Raw genomic sequence first — 6,589 nt, forward strand, 5'->3', positions numbered from 1 at the left:
AGTAAATATTTGTCTTCTCTTCTACATTATGGAAGTATTTGTGGTTCTGTGCAGCCTTTGGCTTAAAACATAACTTCAGGACTGCAGTAATTTATGGTTGTCTGCAGTGAAGCCCTCTGGGGCTGAGATTATCTACAGGGTCTCAAAGACATCTATTGTGTTTCCTGCATATGGAATAGAAAATACTTGTCCTGGCACTGAACTACTTTTGGGGAAATATCCACATTTATGAGCAGTAGCTCTGTTTTATTTCCCTTCACTCCAGAATCCAAAGCCCATGAAAATATTAATTAATTAATTACACTGTACAATCTTCTTAAAACATTTGGTAAATGAAAAGTTTTCTTTTTTATGCAGAATGAGCCCTTAACTACCTTTATTGGGGCTAAATCCCTTGCACTTGAATGTTCAACAGAGCACAAGGCAGTAAGAAATCAAATAGTAAGTGCCCTTTCCTCTCTAATGACACTTCAGGCATTAGTCTGTCTTTAACCTTTTGATCTTCAGCCCACACTACTCAGTGATTTTGATACTGAATCACAGATTGATTTCAATGTTTAAAACATATGAATTTACTTTGTATAAAAGAGTTAGAAATTCTCATTGAAGTGGTTTATTCATAAAAAAGGAAAGCAAGATGCCTAATGTAAAGTTTCCACTTCATTCTCTTGGTGGAATAGGGCTATTCCCCACATCCCGGTACTCTTCTTAGATCAGCAGAAACATGCTAAGCCTGATTTGGGTGGATATGATGGGAGAAGCCAAACTGGGAATGTTAGTAAGCACCTAGTGGTCTGTATATAATGTCAAACCACCTGGTTAATGTGAAATGAAGACAATAGGGACTTGCAGTTAAATTGCCTTTTTCCCCAGGTTTAGTGAGCTTTCTGTCTGCTTTCAATGAACAACAAAATAAACTTTAAATGTGTGGATTCTGCTCAGTGGTACATGCGTGACCTTTTCCCATCCTTTGTAGGTTATTTGCAGTTACTATTTGTTATTACGCATATTAATTACTGATCATCTCTAGTTACCTGTTGTGTTCTCCCAGCGCTATCTGACAAAAATCAAACCCAGAGTCGAATAATGATTTCATACTAAGATTCAAACCTTCTTTTTATGCCTAGGGCAGTCAGCAAAGAACAAGATCTCTCTGGATTATCTGGATGACTGAGAATCACTTTCTCATTACAGACTAATTTACTATGCTGAAATCTCAATATACTCTGTTTTACTACCACTGCTTTATGTAGTAGTTGGCAGGAGCATTAACTCGGCTGTTGCCACTTGCAGTGTTTGCCTCATTGATAAAGGCAGTAATTCAGTGCTAGGAGCAGAGCTCAACTTTGTGCCCCGAGCAGCCCAAGCATTAGGAGTAAGCTGTGAGGAATCTTCTGTGTGCTTGTACGTAATACAGAAGACGTCTGCTGAAGGCCCTGCATGGAAGAGAAGGAGGGCAAACAGCTGGATACAGAACCAACAGTTTCTTGTGGCACTCATGAACCATCCCTGAAAAAAACTTATTTTAAAATTCCCAATATTTAGCATTAAATTTCTATTTAGTTCAGAGGTAACTAGCATTTTTTATAATGTCAGGAATTTCAACTGACTTTTAACATACAGTCTATTGTTGAAATAGCATTCCATCTTTTTAGAAGAAAAAGGTTGTTGTGTAGCATGTTTAGTTTTATTCAGGTAAAAGTTTCAAGGCCACTGTTTCCTACTCTGTACTTTCACTATCCACAGTCTTAATGTGAGACCCAAACATGGACATCTGTGAGTTTGGAAAGAAAATAATGAATGAAAACAATATTGAGTCTTCCTTCAAACAAGGAAGGACAACTTTAACATTGATTTACATCCCACTTCATAAATAAATAAAATTGGCTTTTTAGAACATTTTAGACCATCATAGGAACATCAGACAAGGGTTTGCAACTGACATAGGAAATGGCTTTTTCTTCAGCTTGGAAGCTATTACCAACAGTGATGTAATGACCTTTAGGTTACCGTATCTCTGCTTATTTGAAAAAGACCTATATTCCTAACAAATGTAGTGTAAAGCAAAGCTAATTCTTCCAAACCATGTCATAGCTCCATTTTATTTTGCATCAAAAATGTGGTGAGGATGCCTTAGCCTACAGGGAAGTGAGTAAGTGCAAACATGCTTTCAAGCTCCTGCTTGACTGTAGCTTTGTTTTCCCAGTGTGGGCAATGAGGAAAGCTTCCCGCCATCTCCTAGGTATGATGCTAACATACCTAGTAAGAAGTGAAATTCCGTAATTCAGTAATAAAGTAGTTGCTTTGGTCTAAGCTGGTTTAGGTGTATGAGGAGTACAGATAAAGATTACCATATTTGTCCCTCACTTGTTCGGCTAAAATATAGAAATTCTGTAATATGATCTATTTTATTTTAAGCTAATTCCAACCTGAATCTGTCTGAGAAAGGCAAGCTTTCAAAGGCTTTTTTTCTATGTCTCTTTTGCAGTTTAGCTTCACTAGGTTCCCTTTTCCAAAAGCAAAGCTGTGGTAGGATGAAGGGGCCTTGCATGGGATGGGACAAGATAGCCACAAGGATGACAGCAACCCTCAGAGTCTTCACGTGAGGGAGAGGATTTGTTTGGCCAGCTATGGTACCTACTTCTCTAAAAAAAGTAGGTGCTGAGGAGGAAACTTGGAGTGTAACTCCTGATTGTCTAATGTCTAGCAGTGTGACACAGTGTCTGTACAGTATTTTCAGATACCTTTCTGAATTCTCACTACGTGCAATACTTGTTTACCTGTTTTGGAAAGGTGCTAGGTGTTATGGCAGCAGCAAAAGCCATCTCATACAATTGTCCGTAGTAATCTCTACTGATTTGACCGCCAATTACTTCAAATGACAGCTTGGATGTGGGGTTTTTTTGTTGTTCTATTTCTATGTATTCTAAGAAGAAAAGAAAAAAAAGTAACATAATGGCCATGAGCAAAAATAATTTTTTTTGAGAGAGAAGTAATTCGCATTTTTAGTAACAGTATACTGGTGAATTCTGTAGGATTATTAAGGTTAGTGAATATCCTCAAACCTGAAAGATTTTTACAAGCTTGGCCACTTAAAAGTGGCTGAAATTTTTAATAATGTCTTAAAATGCATGGTCATCAACAAGATAGAGGATGTATCAGATGTGATTTAGTACTTTTGAAATGTCAGATAACGCTGATGCCTTACAACAATACGAGTGTTTTAATTTCTGTGGCATTTTAAAGAAGTTAACTTTGCAATTTTATTGCAGGATGTAATGTGCAATTGTTAAAACATCATCAAACTGATTGCTTTATTTGATTTAAAATGTCATATTCAGTACGGTGATTTTCACTCATTAACATTAAACTCAGGGAACCATATGTTAAAACAATCTCGTCTATTGAATGAGTACACTCAGTTAAATAATATGACCAGAAAAAATGTGAGACTTTCTGCTAAGCGTTTTTATCTCCATTTTTTAAATCCTCTAAAATTCATTAGGACAAACCTAATCCTGCAAATGGTAAATCATTCTATTTATAGATTGCATGGCATTTTGATATTAAAATGCATAAAATCTGCCAATAGTTTAGAAATGAGGCATCAGCAAAGAGGATTATTGGTCTACCTAAGTAATAATACAACCATTAAGAGGATAACATTTTCCAATTGCAATTACATGCCTTAATTTTAAAGAAGCTATCATTTACAATAATTTGGCAGATTCAGTCCATATTTCTTTCACAAATTTATTTCTTCATTATGCCTCAAAACAAATTTATGGTGCATTTATGTTTGTGAAGATAATTTGCTTAGTTTATTGTGAATGGAAATCAGTAATTACATACAATCTCATTTTCTACAGACATAAAGTTAATTCATGGTAGTAATTTTACACAGAATATTAGCCTGTGTTAGTTATGATGAAAATGTTACTGTGGCAAATGCTCTATTGCAGTATAATTTCCTTGGACTTCGTGAAAAGGAAATACTGACTTAGTAAATAACACCTAAGTCATTGATTTTGTGATAATTTGGGGTGATTCTAAAGATTTATTAATGATTATGGGAAAAGTCCTTATCTGGCCCTAAAATCAGAACCTCTTTTGTGAGTGGACAATGGAAGCTTGTTAAAGGAAAAATAAACACTTCAAGAAGACTAGCAGCATATATGCCCAACCAGATGCTGGAAGTAAGTCTTTGATGCTGGCGATGAAAGCAATAGATCCAGTTCTCCAAGGAATTTGAATGGTATCCCTTGCTTTAGAGATCTAAAATGGACAAAGCTAAATAAGATATCTGGAGGCAGCGATTCTATATTAACATTCAAGACAATTTTTTGTTATAACCAGTCTTTTCAATCACATGATAGGTCTGAGGCTAAACCTTTTGTGGCAGATATTAAAGGAACATATATTAAAAAAAAAAAAAGAAAAGAAAAAGAGATGTCTTATTTTGCTCATATCCTGCTGATGGATATTTGCTCAGAAGCATGTGTAGTAGTTCAACATACACCTAAATGTTTTACTCTGGACATTTGGGTTTACAGTGCATTCCTGTAGTTCTTTGATGGATATTCCACTTGAGAAGTGTGAGAGAAAAGCAAATTACTCATTTTCTCCCCCACCTATCCCACCCCAATAAAAATTGTTGAAAACAAAATATTTCTCAGGGGAGGGGGAAACAACAAAGGAATATTTGACATTTTATTTGATTGCATTGTAGAGCTATATGCGCTGGTGGTCTGGCCTTTGAATGTCATGGTATCCAATGGCGAAACTTTATTGTCCTGTCGAGTGATAGAGCTAAGCTGTCATCTACCCGCTTTGTCCTGCCATACAATGAAGCAAATATTTCATTAAGCTGCTATGGGAATTACTAATTTCCTTGGTTTTGTGAAAGAGTTAAATAAGGATAATTTGCCATTTTGGAACTAACTTCCTTGGGGATTAGGTAATACTAAATAATGTTAGTGTTCCAAATATGATGCTAGAAGAAAGCTTGTGTACTCCCAGCTGAACAGAAGGAACACAAATCTGTAATTAGTCTTTATATAACAAAATGTATAAAAATGTTATACACTGTAAACTATCTGTCATCTCATTAAAAGTAAATGAGGTTTGGCAAACTCTGGATGTTTAGAATAAGACCATTACCAAAGTGTTTATGGCATTAAGAATGAATTAGTTGTGGAATTATTAAAGGAATCTTTGATCTCAAGAACTATTATAAGTATTGCTTTATGTAATCCATAAATTGCTATCACACAGGTTTTATGGAAGTACTTGAACATTTAGACTGAACTTGCTTTTAAAATGAAAGGATGTGGAGCTCTAGTGGCTTTTGAAGAAGTTGATTTTCAGGTACAGATACAGTTGATGTCATAAAGTATTTCTGACCCAAAGTAATGCTATCAAAAATGAAAAATTCCAAGGTCAGTAGTTTCCAAAGCGAGGACTTTTTTTTTCTTTTTATCTGCACTAGTTTTTAAATATTCAGGTTAAGACTTGCACCTGATTTCAGTATGCCATGCTCCCCTCGCAAAAGTTGAGTGGGAACCTAATGAAAGAAGCAGTCAGAATAGCATCATTGGAGATGCGTGGCTGAAGGCACTGAATTTCATAAATTTAAAATGAGAAGGTGGTAAGCTACCTTACTCTGCATTGTCTCAGTTAATCATTAAGACTTGTTTTTTCCCTTACCCTTTCTTTTACCAAAAATGGGGAGGGTGGAAGGGTATTTAGATGAAGTATGTGTTTATAACTGTTGAACAGCAGTTGAATTCCAGAGCAAATTCCAGACATATACAACTGTGAGTTCACTACTGACATAAATTACTACCAGGCTGCAGCTGTACAGATCATTGTGTGGGAAGTCCATACATATGTCAAACATACATAAAAAACATTCATATTCTGGAAGAGGATACGCACAAAATAATTCTTGTAGCTTCACATTTGGGCAGGTGTTAAAAGGAAAAATGCTTCTATTAAGGCTTGGCAAAACCCTTGAAACATCACAAAATATTGCTCCCTTTAAAGGAAGTTTAAAAAATTGTATGCTTTGTTTTTTGGATCAATATGCAATGAATTCAGTTTTGGAATACCTAAGTTCTATTTTTAGCTTAAACCTGATCATTTTCACTTTGAATTGAGATAATGGGTTTTCTTTTTTTTTTTTTTTTTTCTCTTTCCTTTCCTGGTCTTGCATTTTTTGTGTATTGTGTGTAAGACTGTTTTATGGCAGAGACAGTTCTGTAATAGGTTTGTGTTGTTGCTATTTGACTGACTCATTGATTTTGTTTGGAACTTTTAAGTGCCCTGAAATACAAGTTATTAAGAACAATCGTTATATTCTGTATCTGTGCATTCTCTTCCAGTAAATTCTTAAAACCTTTAAATCATGTACAAATATGCATATCACCTAGCACAAAGAGCCTAATATTGGTTAAATTCTGCTTTAGCAGCAGAAATAAATAGTACCAGTAACTAGCTGCTTTATAACCTTGCATTTGTCCACAGCATAAAACTGAATAAGAAATTATACCCTTGGATCAATTGTTGACTTATTTTATAAAATAATGAA

The sequence above is a fragment of the Haliaeetus albicilla genome, chromosome 10 (assembly GCF_947461875.1).
Source record: "Haliaeetus albicilla chromosome 10, bHalAlb1.1, whole genome shotgun sequence".
In the NCBI taxonomy this organism is placed as follows: domain Eukaryota; kingdom Metazoa; phylum Chordata; class Aves; order Accipitriformes; family Accipitridae; genus Haliaeetus; species Haliaeetus albicilla.